This window comes from Odocoileus virginianus, chromosome 24 (assembly GCF_023699985.2).
Source record: "Odocoileus virginianus isolate 20LAN1187 ecotype Illinois chromosome 24, Ovbor_1.2, whole genome shotgun sequence".
Lineage (NCBI taxonomy): Eukaryota > Metazoa > Chordata > Mammalia > Artiodactyla > Cervidae > Odocoileus > Odocoileus virginianus.
In genome coordinates this window covers 969684-992197 of record NC_069697.1, presented here as the reverse complement: position 1 = coordinate 992197, position 22514 = coordinate 969684, and the positions used below count along the sequence as shown (strand labels likewise).

The 22514-nt window shown below is 40.7% G+C and overlaps 1 long non-coding RNA gene across 1 annotated transcript; it reads right to left on the bottom strand.

Moving 5' to 3' along the window:
- Window positions 1–980: 980 nt before the first annotated feature.
- LOC139030792 (uncharacterized) lies at window positions 981–22455 on the bottom strand. The gene is made up of 2 exons (XR_011483169.1): window positions 2126–22455; window positions 981–1785 (listed from the first exon to the last, which is right to left on the bottom strand). It is a non-coding gene; the product is annotated as an uncharacterized lncRNA (long non-coding RNA).
- Window positions 22456–22514: the final 59 nt, after the last annotated feature.

The following is a 22514-nucleotide window of genomic DNA, read 5'->3' as shown; positions in this document are numbered from 1 at the left end:
CAGGTTCTCATTTGGAGCAGAGAAAGATTTATTGCAGGGCTGAGCAAGGAGAATGGTTGGCTCATGCTCAAAAAACCCCAAACTCCCCAGTGGTTTTCAGGGAAGTTTTTATAGGCAAATTTGGAGTAAGGGCTGCAGGATGTGTGACTTTCCGCAATTGGTTGGCGAGGTAACAGGGCACTCCTCAAGGAATCTTGTCCTCAGTTGAAAGTTGCCATCCTCCACCTGGGTGGGAGCCTTAGTTCCTGGTTCTTTACCAGCAGCGCCACCTGGGAGGCCCTTAGTTCTGGCAGAAGAACTCAAAGATATTATATGTGTGTGTGTGTGTGTGTGTGTGTGTGTCCCTTGATGAGGAACCAGGACCCTGACCATCCCACATTGTGTGTGTGTGTGTGTGTGTGTGTGTGTGTGTGTCCCTTGATGAGGAACCAGGACCCTGACCATCCCACATTGTGTGTGTGTGTTTGTGTGTGTGTGTGTGTGTGTGTGTGTGTATCCCTTGATGAGGAGCCAGGACCCTGACCATCCCACATTTTTTTTTGTTGTTGACTGCTTCTTTTTTGCTTCTGTGTTCCCTCACTTCTCTGATCAGTAACTGAATCTGCTCTTTGGAACTCATGGAAGGTCTAGGGAGGCTGAAGTCTTTTTTCCTGCAAACAAGAAACAGAGGACACAGAAAGGGTTTGTACCCAAGAGGACCCCACAGGCTTCTGCTCAGCTTCAGTACTTTTGCCACACTCCTAACATTTATTTGTGTCCATGTTTCTAAGCTCCGTGACAACAGACACCTTGATGACTGGCACCACTGAGTCTCTGGGGCCCGGCACTGTGCCCGGGACATAACGGTCACTCGGTAAACATTTGCTGCGTGAATTGAGGTAGGACAAAGTTTTGATACTTTAATCTGTGGGAATTTCCTCCTAGTATTTCCATGAGCCATGAGGCATCCTAGGTACCAAGGAAAGATAGGGACAGCAGAACATAGTACAACAAAGATTTTAATTTTAAAAATCATTTACTTATTTGAGTATTTCTGGCTGTGTTGAGTCTTTGTTGCTGCATTGGGCTTTCTCTAGTTGCGGTGAGTGGGGGCTGCTCTTCGTTGTGGTGTGAGGGCTTCTCATTGCAGTGGCCTCTCTTCTTGTAGAGCATAGGCACGTGTGCCCTGCATTATGGGTGGATTCTTATCTACCGCATCACCAGGGAAGTCTGATTTTCATTTTTAGATTTTGATTTTCAGAAGACCAAGCCACTGTTATTTAAAGAGATATTTTAGTAGAATATATAAGCAATTAGAGTAACTGCCTGTGTTTGTTGCTCAGTCGTGTCCGACTATTTGCAACCCCAGTCCACCAGCTCCTCTGTCCATGGGGACTGTCCAGGCAAGAATACTGGAGTGGGGGAAAAAAAAGAATACTAGAATGGGTTGCCATGTCCTCCTCCAGGGGATCTTCCCAACCCAGGGACTGAACCCAGGTCTCCCACATTGCAGGCAGATTCTTTACTGTCTGAGCCACCAGGGAAACCCAGGAATGTTGGAGAGGATAGCCTATCCCTTCTCCAGGGGATCTCCCCAACCCAGGAATCAAACCGGGGTCTCCTGCATTGCAGGTGGATTCTTTACTAGTGGAGCTACCAGGGAAGCCCAGAGTAACGGCTTGATTAGTAATTATTGGTCAAGGAGAATCAGAGGAAAAGCAAAGGAGTTAGACCTTGGTGAGTATTCCTCTGGCAGATACCGATATTTCTCAGATATCCCAACCTCTTCTGTCTTGCCTTCCTCTGCTATAGATATAAAAAGAGAAACACTTGAATTAATAGTCTTTGAGTTATAATAGTTATACTACACTTATGAGACTCAAAATCTATACTAAAAATTGCAGAGCAGTAAGTTAGAAAGAATCTTGAATAAGCATTCTGATCCTGAATTTCCTATCTTTGGATTTCTTCTTGAAGAAGACAAATACCTAATTTATATAATCCACTGTAGTATGATTATTATTTGTGGCTCAATATCTTCATAAGGATAGCATCCCACAGAGTTTTGGGAAATCCAAGAGCAAAGAAAACAAATTTCCCCCTTCCTTAAAAAAGCCGAGAAGGTAACAAGTTTTTCAAAGTTCACCTGTGTCTAGGATGGACCAGGAGCTGTAGAGTAGAGATGGCTGCATCAGGTGTCTAGACAGAAAGCCTGAAATAGACTTAACAGAGTTTCCTTAATGACGGTGTTAAGAGAGTCTTCAAATGTTTCTATGAGCTACAGAGAAAAATTGACAAAGGATTGGACTTGGAGACAGGGTGATTGGTCATCCCAGTTTGCCCCAGATTCTCCTGATTTGAGCACCAAGAGTCCCACACCCTGGGGACCCTCATACCTGGACCAACTGGGATGGTTGGTCACCCTCCTTGAAGAGACCCTGTGGCTAAGACAAGGAGGGCACAGCAGTGCTTGAGGGCCAAGTGGCTATGAGAACGTGGATGGATGACAATGGGCTGCATGTTTGGCTGATGATGATGGAGACCCTGATTGCCCAGCATCTCCAAAGTTCATAGTGTTGCCCCAGAACCATACCCTGCTCCTCCTTTGAATGGAAACCAATTACTCTTACCTAAATTTCAGGAAGAGCCTACAAAAAGAAAAACAAGGATTGGTTAGAACCACGTAGACCCACAATGACAGATTTGACTTCCGGTAGACCTTGATCTTCATTATAGACACACAGTAATAGCATGCTACATGACACAGCCACCAGCACCATGGCAGCTGACAATTGTCATAACAATAACCAGAAAAGTCCAAGCAAAGACTGAAAAGGAGTGGCACCAGTTCCAGATCCAAACCACACCTGTGTTCTCGGATAAGTTATGAATATTCCTCCCTCTCTTTCCAATACACTCCCTTTTACCGTGACTCTCCTGTACAGATGGTGTCTCCACCCACATTGGGTTGAGAAGTTGATTTGCAAACTAAGTTCCTGCTTCTCCATTCTTTGGCTATTGCATAAAGCTTCTGCTGCTCCAGTCTCAGCATCAGTTTCTTTTCTTTTTTTTTGGCTGGACTGGGTCTTTGTTGCTATGCACAGACTTCCTGTATTGCAGCATCAGTGTCTTTGTTGGCCATGCATACCTGAGCAGATAAAGAAGCCGAGACAATGGCTCTCAGCTTGGGCTTGTTGTTGTTCAGTCGCTCAGTTGTGTCCAGCTTTTTGTGACCCCATGGACTGCAGCACGCCAGGCCTCCCTGTCCAGCACCAACTCCCAGAACTTGCTCAAACTCATGTCCATTGAGTTGGTGATGCCATCCAACCATCTCATCCTCTGTCATCCCTTTCTCCCACCTTCAATCTTTCTCAGCATCAGGGTCTTTTCAAATGAGTCAGTTCTTTGCATAAGGTGGCCAAAGTATTGGAGTTTCAGCTTCAGCATCAGTCCTTCCAATGAATATTCAGGACTGATTTCCATTGGGATAGACTGGTTGGATCTCCTTGTAGTCCAAGGGACTCTCAAGAGTCTTCTCCAACACCACAGTCCAAAAGCATCAGTTCTTTGGCACTCAGCCTTCTTTATGGTCCAACTCTCACATCCATACGTGACTATCTGAAAAAAACATAGCTTTGACTATATGGACTTTTGTTGGCAAAGTAATGTTTCTGCTTTTTTAACATGCTGTCTAGGTTTGTCAAAGATGTTCTTCCAAGGAGCAAGCATCTTTTAATTTCATGGTTGCAGTCACTATCTGCTTTGATTTTGGATCCCAAGAAAATAAAGTCTGTCACTGTTTCCATTGTTTCCCCAACTATTTGCCATGAAGTGATGGATACCATGATGTTCATTTTCTTAATGTTGAGTTTTAAGCCAGTTTTTTCACTCTCCTCTTTCAGTTTCATCAAGAGGCTCTTCAGTTCCTCTTCGCTTTCTGCCATAAGGGTGGTCATCTGCATATCTGAAGTTATTGATATATATCTCCCTGTAATCTTGATTCCAGCTTGTGCTTCATCCAGCCTAGAACTTCACATGATGTACTCTGCAAATAAGTTAAATAAACAGGATGACAATATACAGCCTTGATGCACTCCTTTCCCTATTTGGAACCATCTGTTGTTCCATGTCCGATTCTAACTTCTGCTTCTTGATGTGCATAGAAGTTTCACAGGAGGCAGGTCAGGTGGTCTGGTATTCCCATCTCTAAGAATTTTTCACAGTTTGCTGTGATCCACATAGCCAAAAGCTTTAGTGTAGTCAATGAAGCAGAAGTAGATGTTTTTCTGGAATTATCTTGCTTTTTCTATGATCCAACAGATGCTGGCAATTTGAGTTCTGGGTTCCTCTGCCTTTTTTAAATCCAGCTGGAACATCTGGAAGTTCACGGTTCACATACTGTTGAAGCCTGACTTGGAGAATTTTGAGCATTATTTTGCTAGCGTGTGAGATGAGTGCAACCATGTGGTAGTTTGAGCATTCTTTGGCATTGCCTTTCTTTGGGATTGGAATGAAAACTGACCTTTTCCAGTCCTGTGGCCACTGCTGTGTTTTCCAAATTTGCTGACATATTGAGTGCAGCACTTACACAGCATCATCTTTTAGGATTTGAAATCCTAAATAATTCAAGCTGGAATTCCATCACCTCCACTAGCTTTGTTTGTAGTGATGCTTCCTAAGGCCCCTTGACTTTGCACTTCAGGATGTCTGGCTCTAAGTGAGTGATCAAACCATTGTGGTTATCTGGGTTATTCAGATCTTTTTGTATAGTTCTTCTGTGTATTCTTACCACCTCTTCTTAATATCTTCTTCTACTGTTAGGTCCATACCATTTCTGCCCTTTATTGTGCCCATCTTTGCATGCAATGTTCCCTTGGTATCTCTAATTTTCTTGAAGACATCTCTAATCTTTCCCATTCTATCATTCTCCTCTATTTCTTTGCACTGATCACTTAGGAAGGCTTTCTTATCTCTCCTTGCTATTCTTTAGAACTCTGCATTCAGATGGGTACATCTTTCCTTTTCTTCTTGGCCTTTAGCTTCTCTTCTCAGGTATTTGTAAGGCCTTCTCAGACAGCCATTTTACCTTTTTGCATTTCTTTTTCTTGGAGATAGTTTTGACCCACCTCCTGTACAGTGTTATGAACCTCTGTCCATAGTTCTTCAGGCCCTCTATCCGATCTAATTCTTTGAATCTATTTGTCATTTGAATCTATTTGTCAATCCCTGTATAATTGTAAGGGATTTGATTTAGGCCATACCTGAAGAGCCTAGTGGTTTCCCCCACTTTCTTCAATTTAAGTCATGAATTTGGCAATAATGAGTTCATGACCTGAGCCACAGTCAAATCTGACTACAGATCTGAGTGGAAAAAGAAGCTGAGACAATGGGTCTCAACCTGGGCTAGGTTCCCAGCATTTGTCCAATCAATGAATTTGGTAAAAATAGGTCCCCTCAAACACTGATACAACCCAGGCAGAATGTGAAGGACATTTTGAATTGACTAAGATTACTAACACTGATATTCCATTTCTGTTATCTAGAAGTCAAACAAGTAAGTTCATTTTAGAAAATTTCTTGTTTGTGGGCAAAGACTTTGTAACCTCTGTAGAATAAATGAGTAATCTGAATACTGAGAGAGGAGTAAGAATCAGCCAAGCAAAGAGATAAATATTCAGATTTCAAGACACAGCGTGCCATTAAACAAGCACCAGGAATCAGATGAGCGTAGTAAGAAATGAATGTAAAGAACTAAATAAAATCATATAGATCGTCATGCTAAAATTTGGGGCTTTATCATAAAAAAACAGTGAGAAGTCCTTTAGGACAATGTGACACAAAATGTGCTCTGCAGAGCATCAGGGTCATCTGGAAGCCTGTTAAAAATGCAGATTCTCAGATTTTTCAGTCCCCACTTTTGCACTCTCGTAGACTGTATAGTCCATGGAGTTCTCCAGGCCAGAATACTAGAGTGGGAAGCCTTTCCCTTCTCCAGGGGATCTTCCCAACCCAGGAATCAAACCAGGGTCTCCTGCATTGCAGGCAGATTCTTTACCAACTGAGCAATTGGGGAAGCCCAGAGCATGCTAAACCATGGCTCACTCCCACCCCCAACCCCCATCAAATCAGAATTTCCGGGGGACAAGATCCAGGAGTCTGAGTTTTAATGAATCCTCCTTGTGATTCTTATTCATACCAAAGTTTATACAGCACTGATTTTAGGAGATGAGGTTAAGCAAAGTGAGAGAGACAAGAAGGGATTAGAGTCTTGTATTTCTGGCTTAGGCAATTAGAAAATGGTGATGCCTTTCACTGAAATAAGGAACATACTAGAAGAAAAAAAATGATCATATTCTTTTGGTTTGGGACATTTTTATTTTGAAGGCTTGAGAACTTCCCCAATAGAAATACCCCTACCTGCTAGCATAGGAGAGAGATCTGGGCCTGAGGCAAGGATTAAAGAATCATCAATACAGACAGGGAAATTGACCGCAGGAGTGAATGAGATCATACAGGGGGAGTGTGTAAAAATCAGCAGCCCCAGGGCCTAGGACCAAACCCTGAAATCACAGACTTTTTTTTTTGGCTGCACTGGGTCTTCATTGCTGCGCATGAGCTGTCTTAGTTGCAGTGAGTGGAGGTTACTCTCTAGTTGCGGTGCTCAGGCCTCTCATTGCAGTGGCTTCTCAGGTTACAGAACATGGGCTCTGGCGCACACAGACTTCAGCAGTTGTGGCGCATAGGGCTTATTTGCACATGGAATCTTCCTGGACCAGGGGTGGAACCCATGTCCCCTGCATTGGCAGGTGGACTATGAACCACTGGACCACTGAGAAAGTCCTGAAAGTATTGACTTTTAAGGGGTGGGCGAAGGGCTTCCCAGGTGGCTAAGTGGTAAAGAATCAGCCTGCAGTTCAAGAGACAGAGGTTTGATCCCTGGGTTGGGAAGATCCCCTGGAGAAGGAAATGGCAACCCACTCCAGTATTCTTGCCTGGAGAATCCCAGGGACTGAGGAGCGTGACGGGCTACAGACCATGGGGTCGCAAAGAGTTGGACATTACTCAGCAACTAAACAACAACAAAGAGGAGCTTCAAGGGATAGCCAAAGGGGTAAAAGGCAAACTAGGAGTCAGTGTTAAGGAGAAGAGAATGTCTTAAGAAAGAAAGAATCTTGAAATGCTTTGCAGAATTCAAGTTAAATAAGGACCTGCAAACGTCTACTGGTTTGTGTGTGTGTGTGTGTGAGCGCGTGCGTGCTCTCAGTCACTAGCTCCAAGGTAGCAGTTAACGATCTTGGTTTAACAGTTTCAGTAGAATGGTAGGGGTTGAATTAAACTTGTAATGCTCAGGAACAAACTAAAAATGGTGGACGTAGTTCAGCAATTCTCAACAGAGGTAAGTAGTTATGCTCTCCAGGGGACATTGGCAACATCTGATGATATTTTCACTACTGGTATTTAGTGAGAAGAGGCTAGAAATGAGACTAAACCTTCTAAAATGTACAACACAACTCCCCTCCCCTGCCCCAATGAAAAATTATCCTGCCAAGTTTAATTGGCAGGATAATTATAATAGTGCCAAGGGTCGAGAAACCCTGCTTTAGCCTAATAACGTCTGTACACTTTTGTAGCCTATCATAAATAGAAATCTCCTGGGTGTATCAGGGACTTCCTAGGTGGCGCTAGCCGTCAAGAATCCACCTGCCAATGTAGGAGATGCAGGTTTAATCCCTGGGTCTGCAAGATCCTCTGGAGTAGGAAATGGCAACCTGCTCCAATATCCTTGCCCAGAAAACTCCATGAACAGAGGACCTGGTGGGCTACAGTCCTTGGGGTCACAAACAGTTGGATGCAACTGAGCACACACACATACATGAACGCTGGGTGTATTAATATTATTGAGGCAAACACAGTATTCCTGAACAAGTAGTAAAAGCATGAGAAACTTAGGACTTCCCTAGTGATCCAGTGGTTAAGACTGTGTGCTTCCAGTGCAGGGGGCAAGGGCTCAATCCCTGGTCAGCAAACTAAGTTTCCAAATACCTTGTGGCCAAAACAACAAAAAAGAAAAGAGAGAGAGAAAAACTCAAGAGTTCAGGAAACTCTTTCCAAGGTTGCCACTATTATCTATGTATGTCTTTTAAATCATCATTTCAAGTGTTTCTGAGCTCCATTTCTTCATGTAGAAGCATCTTGTGTTCCCAAGGTATTTATAATCCTCCATGAACATATTTTCCTTTAAGCAAGTGTTACAGGGACTACATTCTTATTCTAATGAGGTTTCTCCTTAGGGATGAAAAGGGAATTCAAACACACCTTTATAGCCAATTATAGAAATTCCAGTATAGATGCATGTTTCTGTATAGCTGAATTTCTACAAGTGCAAAAAATCTGAGTTTATTATGCAATCATTTGACAAAGAATAAGTTGAGTATGAGGAGATAAAGTAGAGAGAAAACAGGAATACAATTAGAAAATAAAGGAAATGGAGGAAACAAAGTAGAGATATTATTCCTGCAGCTGACAGAGCTGAGGGAGCTGAAATTTGGAGCGTGGCAGCAAGACAGGGACTTTCAACATAACCGTCTGATATGCTCTCCTCTAGGGGCTAGAACTGTGTTTGTCACATTTTTTATCTCCAGACAGATCCTGGAATGTAGTGCTAAATTCATATTTATAAATTAAAACAAATGAATAAAAAAAACATAAGCCTATAAAATACTGAAGTTGGGAAATGCTCTTGGACACAGGGGGATTTGTTAAATAAAACTGTCAAAAAATTTTTCATTTTAAGAATCTGTTAAGAATAATCACTCCGTATAATGGGCTCCAGTTTCATCCATCTCATTAGAACTGATTCAAATGAATTCTTTTTAATGGCTGAGTAATATTCCATGGTGTATATGTACCACAGCTTCCTTATCCATTCATCTGCTGATGGGCATCTAGGTTGCTTCCATGTCCTAGCTATTATAAACAGTGCTGCAATGAACACTGGGGTGCACGTGTCTCTTTCAGATCTGGTTTCCTTGGTGTGAAGAATAATCAGGGCTTACCTGATGGCTCAGTGGTGAAGAATCTACCTGCCATGGAGGGGATACCAGCTCAATGCCTGGGGCAGGAAGATCCTCTGGAGAAGGAAATGGCAACTCACTCTAGTATTCTTGCCTGGGAAATCCCATGGACAGAGGAGACTGACAGGCTACCGTCCATGGGGCCACAAAGAGTAGGACAGGACTTAGCGACTAAACAAAAACAACAAAGAATAATTAATAATACAAAGAAAAATAGCTACCATCTACTGCGAAATTTCTGTGAATTAAACCCTTTTGTTTCTCTCCTTGCTCAGTCATTAAACAGCCTTTGTTGACTGCCAGGCAAGCATTTTTGCCTTTGTAGCGCTTGTCTGTGTGACAGGCAGCACAGAAAACAGCTACGATGAGGTGGAGTGGCCAACTCGGCACTCCCACTTGCTTCTCCTTTAATCGGAGTCTGTTCCTTGCTCTTGTATCCACTATCTCCTGTGCAGCACGTGTGCCTCTAGCTTCCAGTTGGTCCTTATCTCATTTCTCTACAGCTCTTTCTAGCCTTTAGAGGCCATAGTTCATGCGTGTGAAGCAGCAGTTCAAATGCATCTTCCTAGCAAACAAACATTGAGCTGTAATTGTAAGCCCTGGGCACAGAGGGGCACTAGCAGCTCAGTGAAATTTACCAGGCTGGCCAGCATACTGTCAAGACTGATTTTGAAGTCAATTTTCTCCTGAGTTGTAGAAAACAAGAAAATTCCAAGGGACATATGGGCTGGGGGAGGGAGAAGAAACAGTTTCCAAGCCATTTAGCCCTCAGATGCCAATGGTGAGTAAAGTGTCAAGAAATTTTACATATACCTGTCAAAGAAGGAATTTAAACCAAAACTTGCAGATTCTCAGAACTTATCAATTTATAGTAAAAATATATAATCTCAACAGTTTAAAAGGGAGGGCAAACAAAGAAGCCAAACAGTTTAAAAGTAATGTGCTTTTTATTTTTCCTTTTATAAACTACGTGTATTTTGAAATAAACAGAGCATGAGGTTGTATCAAATGGAAATGCATGTTCAACATACTTGGCAATAGAACTGTGTACAAAGGTATCTAACTGAAAAGGTTCAGTTAGAATGGTAGCAGTGTGAGTCAGTCTCACTTTTTAAAACTAGATATCAGTAGTTAAATGGAACTGGAAATTCTAGAGATTTGTCCACTTGAACTAGGCCTGAATGACTATTCTATCTTGGGAAATAAATCAGTGTAGAGATAGAAAAACCTTGTAGAAAAATTGTTTTGTCCTGGTGAAATAATTTGGCTGAGGGTTTTTACGGGAGATTTGTGATGTTGAGCTTGGAGAGCTTTTTGATAGCTGTGGTCTGTCTAATCGGAAGTTTGTAGGTTGTACAGATGTATACCGAGGATTATAACACTCAGTACCACTTGCTTAAGTGTTTTCTCCTCCTGGCCATTCATGCCTGCCTTGTATCGTCTCATTTAAAATCTGACCATTCCTCCATACCATTTCTAAATGCTTCCTAGCATGTGTCTTTGAATATTACAATTGCCCATTTACCTATCAGTACTTAAGCTGTAAACTCTATGGTAGCAAATACCTGTCTGCCTTGCTGTCCATTATCTTCCGTGAACAGATTAATGTCTGGAACATGAGAGATACAAAGAAAACCTGACCAAATCTCCCAAATACCAACACTTTTAGGCCTTCCTTTTCAATATATATATTTTCTGCATTTGCACAAACCTCTAACTCCTTGAACCTCCACCTGCTGCCAACCCCCAACCTCCATTTGCATACAGGTCTCGCTCTTGAATCTTTTAGATTAAATTCCAATCGTGTGGGTGAAGGGTGGGATTCCATGAGGGAGGGCAAAGAACAACTGCTGAGGAAGGAGCATTTCCAGAGAAACTGTGCTGCAGAAAGTTCACCCATCCCTTAGTCCATCTCTCTGTCAGCCTGCTTTTGATCTCTTTATCCCCCTCCTTCTAGCTCCCTCGTATTCCCAGACTCCTTCAATGTGTTTAGACTTCTCTTTGAGCACCTAGATTCTCTCTGACCAGCATTCTTGGTTCTCTTATATCCTTATATTGGATTGGCAAAGAAGTTCACTCGCATCTTCCGTAACATGTTATGAAAAACCTGAAAGAACTTTTTGGCCAACTCAATATTTCCACTGCCATCATAGAACGTCAACCTTCAAGTTAACTTCTGGAAAAATCTTCTGAGCTGCCTAGACTTTGTACATCAATACAAAATCATAGTCCTCAAGTCCATTCTTCGGCTGCCTGTCAGCTTCTTTACTTTTCTGGCTTCAGCTTCTCCCCATCGCTTTTACTACTGTTAGAAACTCTCCTCAATCTACCTCTGGCTTTAATTTAAATTCACCACAGTGTCTCCTTAATACCTTTTTAGTGTTAATGGATACATAGTGATCTTTCTTCTTTTATACCTGATACTGGTTATTGTATATTCTGTTTTTTCCTTGGTCAGTCTGGCAAGAAATATATTATCTTTCTAAGAATCAGTTTTGATTTAATTGATTTTCTCAGTTATTTTTCAGTTCTTTTCTTTCTTTCTTTCTTTTTTAATTAGTTGGAGGCTAATTACTTTACAATACTGTAGTAGTTTTTGCCATACATTGACATGAATCAGCCATGGATTTACATGTGTTCCCCATCCTGATCCCCCCACCCACTTCCCTCCCCTTCCCATCCTTTTGGGTCTTCCCAGTGCTTAATTTTACTGAATTCTAATCTTTGTTATTTCCTGCCTTCTGCTTGCTTGGGTTTAATTTGCTCTTTTTTCTCCAGTTTCTTAAGGCAGAAGCTTAGATTGCTGATTTAAGATCTTTACTTTTTCTTGCTTTCTTTTTTAAAACTGTGGTTGTAGCCAGGACACGGAAGCAACCTAGATGCCAATCAGCAGATGAATGGATGAGGAAGCTGTGGTACATATACACCATGGAACATTACTCAGCCATTAAAAAGAATTCATTTGAATCAGTTCTAATGAGATGGATGAAACTGGAGCCCATTATTCAGAGCGAAGTAAGCCAGAAAGATAAAGACCATTACAGTATACTAACACATATATATGGAATTTAGAAAGATGGTAACGATAACCCTATATGCAAAACAGAAAAAGAGACTCAGATGTATAGAACAGACTTGTGGACTCTGGGAGAAGGTGAGAGTGGGATGTTTCAAGAGAACAGCATCGAAACATGTATATTATCTAGGGTGAAACAGATCACCAGCTCAGGTTGGGTGCATGAGACAAGTGCTCGGGCCTGGTGCACTGGGAAGACCCAGAGGGATGGGGTGGAGAGGGAGGTGGGAGGGGGGACCGGGATGGGGAATACATGTAAATCCATGGCTAATTCATTTCGATGTATGACAAAAACCACTGCAATGATGTAAAGTAATTAGCCTCCAACTAATAAAAATAAATGGAAAAAAAAAATAAAACTGTGGTTGTGCTAGGTCTTCTCTGTGGTGCACAGACTTCTCTGGTTGCGGACCTCATGCTCAGCTGCCCCAGAGCATGTGGGAGCTGAGTTCCCTGACTGGGGACTGAACTCACGTCCCCGCACTGCAAGGCGTGTTCTTCACCCCGGGCCCACAAGAAAAAGCTCTTTCTTCTTTTCTAAGTATCTGCTATAGCCACATTCACAAATTTTAACACCATATATTTTCTCTTCCACTCTGTTAAAATATATGCTGTGCTGTGCTTAGCCGCTCAGGTGTGTCTGTCCCTTTCGCGAACTCATGGACTGTAGCACGTCAGGCTCCTCTATCCCTGGGATTCTCCAGGCAAGAATACTGGAGTGGATTGCCATGTCCTCCTCCAGGGGATCTTCCCCACTCAGGGACTGAACCCAGGTCTCCCACACTGCAGTCGGATTCTTTACCAGCTGAGCTACCAGGGAAGCCGCATTAAGTATATATATATATATATATATATATATATATATATATACACACACATATATATAATTTTTTTTTCCTCATGAGATCTCCTCTTTGACTCATATGCTATTGTGGAAGGCAGGATAATGTCCCACCTCTCCCTGTCCCCAACCTCCAAGATGTCTATATCTTAATTTCTGGATCCTGTTAGGTTACATAACAAAGGGTAATTAAAGTTGCAGATGGAACTAAGGTTGCTAAACATCTGACCTTAAGATAATGGGATGATTCTGAATTACCCAGGGAGGCCCAGTGTAACCACTGTGTTGTGCTTAGTCACTCAGTTGTGTCCACCTCTGTGACCCAGGGGACTGTAGGCACCTCTGTCCGTGGGATTTCCAAGGCAAGAACGCTGGAGGGGGTTGCCTGCCCTTCTCCAGGGGATCTTCCCAACCCAGGAATCAAACCCAGGTCTCCCGCATCACAGGTGGATTCTTTACCGTCTGAGCCACCAGGGAAGCCCTGTAACCACAGCAATTCTTAAACGCTTCTTAAATTCTTAAAAGTGTAACCACAACAGTTCTTAAAAGTGGAAACAGGAAGCAGATAAGGAGATGTGAGGAGAAAAACAAGCTCACAGTGCTATGACCCACCACTGCCGGCTTCAAGATGTGGGAGCGATTCAAGAGTCAAGGAGTGGTCTGGATATCCCTTCTCTGTGCTCCTGAGATCCCCTGCATACATTCTTCATTTTGTGGTTATGTAATGCACCCGTAATTAAGTACTCAGGAGCCTGTCGACTCACTATCTCATAAGCCTCCTGACATCAGAGACTGTTTCTTATTTTCGTATGCCCAGTGACCATGAGTTTGAGTAAACTCTGGGAGTTGGTGATGGACAGGGAGGCCCGGCCTGCTGCGATTCATGGGGTCGCAAGGAGTCGGACACGACTGAGCGACTAAACTGAACTGAACAAAGTGACCACCACAGTGCCTGGTACTGTGGGCATTTAAAACTATCTTGTTAAATCAACAAATAATTGAAAACCATTTACTGATGGTGAGTATATTATTTGTTTTGCCTTTTCACAGGGAACCAAAAATGTCTCACAGGCACAGGTTTTGTGAGCTACATTAGTTATTATGATTGAATAAGAAGGAGGTGAATCTTGGCTCAAAGTTAACCATTCTCTTTTTCAATGGGATCCCTTAGGATGCTCTAAAGACATCCTAAAAAGATTTGTCTTTTTTATGTACCTACAATTGACCGCAGTGTGGTTTTCATTAGGAAAACAACTTGAAGTGAACTATGGACTTGATATTGTTAATAGAATCTTTACTTCTTCCATTCTCGTATGCTTTTTCCACATTAAGGAGCAAAGGAACTTTCATCAACTATTTTCAAATGTTGTAACTGTTAAGTTTTAAGAACATCAGGGACTCTTACAAAGAATCTGGTTATTAAGTCAAGGCTGTCTGTCTGCTGTTCTGGGATTCCCCTTCTCCTAACTGAAACAACTAGAAAAAGTAGCGGGGGAAGTAGGGGGAAATATGAGACAACTAGACAACAGTCAGCACGGGACTGTGATCTTTCAGCAAAGGGAAGCAAACGAAGTGAGCACGAGGAAGGCTCTAACTTTCCCTAAGGACAATTCTCATCACAGTGCCAGAAAGCCTTATTAAGATGAGAAGATAGAGATGAAAGTTCAGGGAGGCCAAGATAGCTAAAATATGTGGGACAGTGGCTCGGAGAGGAAGGTACTAGAAAGAGAACCCCAGAAATCTTCACAGATGTCTCTCCCTTGATTCTTTTAGACTGACTTCTAGTCTTGTGTGTGAAAAGGAAAACTCCACGAGATTGGGCAAAACACTGCTGAGGAGAGAATGTTTACAGAGGAGCTATAATGCAAGAAAATTCCAGGACATGGAAGCAACCCAGATGCCCATCAGCAGACGAATGGATGAGGAAGCTGTGGTACATATACACCATGGAATATTACTCAGCCATTAAAAAGAATTCATTTGAATCAGTTCTAATGAGATGGAGGAAACTGGAGCCCATTATACAGAGAGAAGTAAGCTAGAAAGATAAAGACCATTATAGTATACTAACACATATATATGGACTTTAGAAAGATGGTAACGATAACCCTATATGCAAAACAGAAAAAGAGACTCAGATGTATAGAACAGACTTGTGGACTCTGGGAGAAGGCGAGGGTGGGATGTTTCAAGAGAACAGCATCGAAACATGTATATTATCTAGGGTGAAACAGATCACCAGCCCAGGTTGGGTGCATGAGACAAGTGCTCGGGCCTGGTGCACTGGGAAGACCCAGAGGGATCGGGTGGAGAGGGAGGTGGGAGGGGGGACTGGGATGGGGAATACATGTAAATCCATGGCTAATTCATTTCAATGTATGACAAAAACTACTGTAATGATGTAAAGTAATTAGCCTCCAACTAATAAAAATAAATGGAAAAAAATAAAAAAATAAAAAATAAAAAAAAAAGAAAATTCCTAGAGCTCGCCCAAGCCTTGAGATGCCTCTAGTGCCCATCAGACAGAGTGAAGAGACCTCATTGAATAAATGGGTCATTAAGTAGAGATCTCAGAGGTTCCATCTTAGCAGCGGAGCTAAACTGGCTCTAAATAAAGGCTTCAGTTCAGTTCAGTTCAGTTGCTCAGTCGTGTCTGACTATTTGCGACACCATGGACTGCAGCAGGTCAGGCCTCCCTGTCCATCACCAACTCCCGGAGCTTACCCAAGCTCATGTCCATCGAGTTGATGATGCCATCCAATCACCTCACCCTCTGTCGTGCCCTTCTCCTCCTGCCCTCAAGCTTTCCCAGCATCAGGGTCTTTTCAAATGAGTCGGCTCTTCGCATCAGGTGACCAAAGTTTTGGAGAGGCTACACATACACACACCTAAAACACACTTAAATCCAAACCTCAAAGAGATGAGGTTGGGGACTTCCCTGGTGGTCCAGTGGCTAAGAGTCCATGCTCCCAATGCAGGGGGCTTGGGTTCGATCCCAGGTCAGAAAACTAGATCCCACATGCTGCAACGAAAGATCTCCATGCTGCAACAAAGAATGAAGATCTGGTGTACGACAACTAAGACATGGTGCAGCCAAATAAATAAATATTAAAAAAAAGATGAAGTTGACCTCAAAGTAACTTAACTTTCTGCCAGAACAGACCCTAACACTCATCAAGAAATACTGAAAAACTTTGAAAGAAACATAATTTTAAAAGTTGGGGGGGCAGATATGGGAGTTTGGGGAGGTGGGAGCTGCTAGAATTTCTGAGACAGAACTTGAGAGTAGGGCATGCCACAAAGAGAGATGTCTAGAGAACTGTAGAGGGGGTCTCCTCAAATATCTGAGTACTGATATGCACACAAGTGAGAGGAATCAGAAACTGCCACGAAAAGGAGTAAGCAAAACAATTCCTGGAGTTCACACAGGGCAGAGAATAGTTAGTGTTCACACCGGTCACAGACTTTGTCATAAATAGGGCATTAGTTACAGACCTCAAGAGAGTCAGGCCTCAGGAGTATGAATTAAAAGCCCAGAGTAAAGTCTTCTCTGAATCCGCTATAGGAAAGCTTAATAATAAGCCTCACAAGGATCAAGTTGATCCTCAAGTAGATTGAACAAAATCAGTACTCTAAAAGGATAACTTTTGTGCACTTTTGGTGGAAATGTAAAATGGGGCAAAATCTATCCTCACTCCAGGTAATCTATCATCTTTATGACTCTTAAATTCAATGTATATAAAGTATTTTCTCTATTCTAGTTCATCGACCTTTTTGTCTTTTCCTGTTATATCACATTGATTTGGTAGCATATTTATATTAAATATTCAAAATTTAATGACTTTATTGTTCTTATTTCTTATAATTTTTTGGCTCCCCTTTGGCATTTAATCTTTCATACAAATGTTAGGAGCATTTTATCCAGTTATATAATAAACATGGTTGGAATGATAATCAATATATTAATTTGGGGAGAAATACTATTTTTATGCTAATTTTTTCCATCTACAAATATAGTATATTTTCCCACTTCTTTTTTTTTTTTTAGTTCTAGCAGTTTATTGCTTACCCATCTCCCTCCACCCTCGTGCACACATGCTCAGTCATGTAATCCCATGGACTTTAGCCCGCCAGACTCCTCTGTCCATGGATTTTTCCAGGCACGAATACTGGAGTGGGTTGCCATTTCCTTCTCCAGGTATTTTCCCACTTCTTTGGGTCTAATGTTTTCATATTATCCCTACCAAGAAGATTTTATAAATTTTTTTTCATATTTTTGACCAATTTATTTCTAAGAATTTTAGTCTTTCCACTATTATGAATAAAATGTGGAATATTTTTCTCATTCTTCATTCCTACATGCTTGTTACCAGAAAATTAAAAACCTAATTAATTTAATATATTTTCTTGATATGTAGCCACCTTACTAATTTTTCTTATTAATAGTATAATTGATTAGTATTTTATTGGTTAATAAAATAAGTGTTATTTTATTACTTAAATTGTTTATTACTTTATTTTATTATTTTTGAATAAAATAAAATAGTTACTTAAATTAATAAATATTTCACTGGACCTCCAAGGTGTTCTAGGCACTCTTTAATTGTCATAGTAATGAATTACATTGGTACATTTCCTGATGTTCAGACATATTGCATTCCTGAAACAAATCTTGTTTGAACCTAATTTTAATTTTTTTTATATACATATGGATCCTATTTACTAAATTTTGGAAGAGAATTATACATTTGTAGTTGTGAGATACAACTATAGTTTTTGCCTCCATAAAAGAATATATTTAAAATTTATTCTCATGTCCTAAAATAAATTGGAAAACTTTCTTTTTTTTTTTTTTGGAAAACTTTCTTATATAAACAATAAATTTAAAAAATGGAACAGAATTATCTGTTCTTAAAAGTTGTGAATCCATCTCATACTGGAGTCTTTTTTAAGTGGTAAATTTTAAAAAAAATCATCTTTAATATCTCTTTTGTAAAGACTGTAATTTTATATAAAATACACATACTTGGTAATTTATATTTTGATAGGAAATTATCCATTTCATTCAAGGCTTTCAATTTTTTTTCAGATTTATTTATTTATTTGGCTACACAAGGTCTTAGTTGCAGCATGTGGGATCTAGTTCCCTTATCTAATTAACAATGTTGTGATAGTTTCAGGTCAACAGAGAAGGGACTCAGCCAAACATATACATGTATCTTGTTACAGAATTGCTAGTAGTATTCTCATGATGGTTTTAGTCTTTGCTGAATACGTTGTACGCCTTTTTTCTCATATCTAATTGTTGCTCTCTCTCAATCAGACTTATAACTTTATTTAGTTTATTTTCAAACAACCAGCTTATTTGTTTCTTCTATTATTTTTGTTTCCTGTTTCCTCAATTTCAGCATTTTTTAAAAATTTTAAAGTTATAGTATACTATTAATTTTCTAATTTCTTAAGATAAAGACTTAGTTCCTTTATTTTTATTTGTTTCTTATCTAGTAATAAATTTATTTAGAGAGAAAGATTTCCTTCTAAGTTCAGCTTTTGAATGTTCCCTACATTTTGGTGTGAAGTCTCCTTTTCATTGCTTCATAGTTTGTAAATTATCTTTGATTTCCTCTTTGATCCAAAGGTAAAGAAATCAGTGTATTTCTTATTTCAGTGAAGTTACATTTTCTGTCATTTGTATATATTTCCCCCTAATTTTTACTGGCTTATGATTAGAAAAAAAGTAGGCAGTGATATCTCTATTTGTTTTTTTAATTTGTTAAACTTCTCTATGTGGGCAAGTATGTGATAAATGTAAATTTTCCAAGGAAACAAAATGAATATTGTGTATTAGAAGAACATAAGATCCTTTATATGGGCTCCCCAGTGGCTCAGCGGTAAAGAGTCTGCCTGCAATGCAGGAGACACAGGAGATGCAGTTTTGATCCCAGGGTCAGGCAGATCCCCTGGAGGAGGAAATTGCAACCTACTCCAGTATTCTTGCCTGAAAAATCCTGTGTGGACAGAGGAGTCATGCTACAGTCCAAGGGGTCAAAAAGAGTTAGACACAGCACTTGAGCATGAAGATCCTATATATAGCTATTTAATTAATTGATTTATTTAGCTTTTCTAGAATTGATTTCTAAGAGGGATATAGTTGTGTTTCACTAAATATCTTATTTTTTGTCATGCATTTCTAATAGTTTTGATTCACATATCTGATCGTTCTGATGCTGTGTGCATAAACATTTTTAATTTATCTTTTTCATAAACTGTGTCTTTAAAAATTACATAATGTCAATCCTTATCCTGTTTAGCACTTTCAACTTCAAATTCCATTTAGTCTTGAGTCTTCCCTGATGTTCCAGTGGTTAAGACTATGCTTTCAACTAGGGGGCTGTGGGTTTGATCTCTGATCTGGGAACTAAGACACCATATGCCACGTAGCCAAAAAAAAAAAAAAAAAAAAATCCAGTCTGCTTTTTTTTTGGCCTTGCCACATGTGGGATCTTAATTCCCCACCCGGGGATCCACTTCCCTGGAGTGGAAGTGCTGAGGGAAGCGCTGGAACACTGAGGAAGTCTCTTCTGCTTTCTTTTTGTTTGAATTTTCTTGATATCTTTTGCCTATTCTCTTAATTGTCAGTTCTATCAGTTTGATTATGCTTCGTTTAAAGTTTTTTATCTTTTAATGTGAATGTTGTCTTTTTATTTATTTGGCTGCACCAATCTTAGTTCTGGCACTCAGTGTTTTTAGGTGGATCTAGTTCCCTGACCAGGGATCAAGGCTACCTGCATTGGGAATGTGCAATCTGAGCCACTGAACCACCAGGGAAGTCCCTGGGTATTGTCTTTTTTAAGTTAGTGTAACGATTGGGCTTCCCAGGTGGTGCTAGTAGTAAAGAACCCACCTGCCAATGTGGTAGACTTAAGAGAAGAGACTTGGGTTTGACCCCTGGGTTGGGAAGATACCCTGGAGAAAGAAAGTGAAATCGCTCAGTCGTGTCCAACTCTTTGTGACCTCGTGGACTGTAACCTATCACGTTCCTCTGTCCGTGGGATTTTCCAGGTAAGAATACTAGAGTGGGTTGCCACTTCCTTCTCCAGAGGATCTTCCCAACCCAGGGATGGAACCCAGGTCTCCTGCATTGTAGGCAGACGCTTTGCCATCTGAGCCACCAGGGAAATCACCCTGGACAAGGCCACAGCAACCCACTCATTTTCTTGCCTGGGAAATCAGAGGAGCCTGGCAGGCTAGGGTCCACAGGGTTGCAGAGAGTCTGACACGACTGAATAGGCGCCTTGGATAGTGATCTCTTTATTTTATTCCTTCCCTCATACTTTATATGTAATACTTATGTTTCACTTTTCTACATATACTTTTCCATATTTCAGCTGTTTAAATCATGTTAATATTTCACTCTCCGCTGTCTTCAACAGTTCTATTAAAACTTTCTGTTACATTTCTTAATCAGACACACATTTTTCTACAATTATTTGAAAACAAAACACAAAAGATTGCATTATCTAGACACACAATTTCCTCCACTGAGGAACTCTGTTTCTCCTCCACTTTTTGTTACCAATATGCTAAGATCTTTAGAATAATTTCTCTTGCCTCCTTCTTCCCTCTATCCATGAGGTCTTAGAAACTTTTAATCCCTCTCTTCTTATACTGTCCCTCTGAGTTTCATACTTTCAAGTTTTCCTATTTATATTATACACGTATTCTCCACATGCCCAGTCTGTCCTCATCTATTTATATGAAACTGTGCATATGCCTAGCAATGTGTATTGCTCATTCTGTTTCTTCCACTTCTGTTTTGAAGTATTTGTGCACATTAATCTGTTTTCTTTTCTTTAATATTTTTCTAGTCAAGGCAGAGGAATGATCTTATCTCTGAGTTATTGCACATTCTCAGATTAATTACATCATAGCTAACCTCGCTTTCTCTCTAAAGATGCTAATCTACTGTCTTCAAGCTACTAGTGTTACAGAGGTAACGCAAAGGTGCTTTTTTTTCCCAGCAGCTTATTCTTTCTAAATGGTAGCATTAATAGTATTTATTCTTTAGAATTCAAGAATTTTACCAGGTTGTGCATGTCAGTAATCTTTTTATATATAACCATGTGTTACTAGCCAAAAAATTCACATGTATACTCTCTCTTCCCCTACTTCTTTAGAGTAATTTCCTAGATCTACCGAGAGAATGGGCTTCCAAGGTGCTGTTAATGGTAAAGAAACTGCCTGCCAGTGCAGATTAGACATAAGACACTCCAGTTTGATCCCTGGGTCTGGGAGTTCTCCTGGAGAAGGGCATGGCAATCCACTCCAGTGTTCTTGCCTGGAGAATCCCATGAACAGAGGAGCCTAGTGGGCTACAGTTTATAAGGTTGCACAGGGTCGGACACAACTGAAGTGACTTAGCACAGTGCTGAGAGAATATTTCCTGGGTTATAGTCCTCAGTATGATGTTGAAAAAGATTTAACCCACTACTTTTATGTTGCATGTTTTTCTTTCAGTTGACACTGGCAGTGTAGAAAGCATGCAAGCTATCTCCTCTCTTGTGAATTCAGAGGTCTTACAACAAAGCAGGTAAGAAGATGTATTTTGAAGCCAGATGCCTCGGTTCAAATACTAGCTCTGCATTTACCAGTGATGTGGCCTTGGGCAAATCATTCATACTCTATGCTTCAATTTCCTTATTTAGCCAATGGGGAAATAGTGAGTATTCTTATGAGTTTATTGTGAGTTATGAGTCTACTTTTGTGAAGTACTACTTTTTCGAAGTCTACTTTTGTGAGAATGGTGCCTGGCAAGCACATGGGCTGTTGGGAAAAAACAAAAACAAAAACAAAAACTTGTGCTGAAAATAGATGCATATGTGGTGAACAGGAATTGTTAAAACTTTGAGCTTTCTAGCTTTCCCTCCAAATTGTTCTTAATTTTGGCTGCACATTTGAATCACAGATAATCTTTTAGAAACTCTCTTGCTATGTACCCCAGGCTAGTTAGATCAAATTTCTCCGAAGGAGAAACAAAGCAATGGGAATTATCAAAATTTCCCAGGTGATTTCACTCTGCAGGCAACACTGAAAACATTGCCTTAACTCCTTCGTACACCAAAGAAAATTGAGTGTTTGTAGACTGAGCTTCTTTTGTATTAGTCACTGCAGATGAGTTTCCTCAAAAAGATTCTTTTGCTTTGCAGAATGCAGATCTTACAAACAGGAATAGAGTGAGGCTAAATCTCAGATTCAAGGAAATTTGGAAAAACTTGGCAGTTGTTTTCTGTGGCACTGAGATAGAACCCAGAGTCTGACAAGTCAAAGCTCTGGCAGGTTCAGTCCTGTCTGTCAGGGACTCCGTCCACGCTCTTTAAATGACTCTCCCCCCTGTTCACTATGCTCCAGCCTGACGGCCACCTTTGCCTTCCTTTAACAGGCCACGCTCTTTTCTGCTTCAAGGTTTTTCTGCTGGCTGTTTCTTATTCCAGGAATGCTCTCTGCTCCCTACCCACCCACTCCCCTTTTTAAAAACAAACAAACC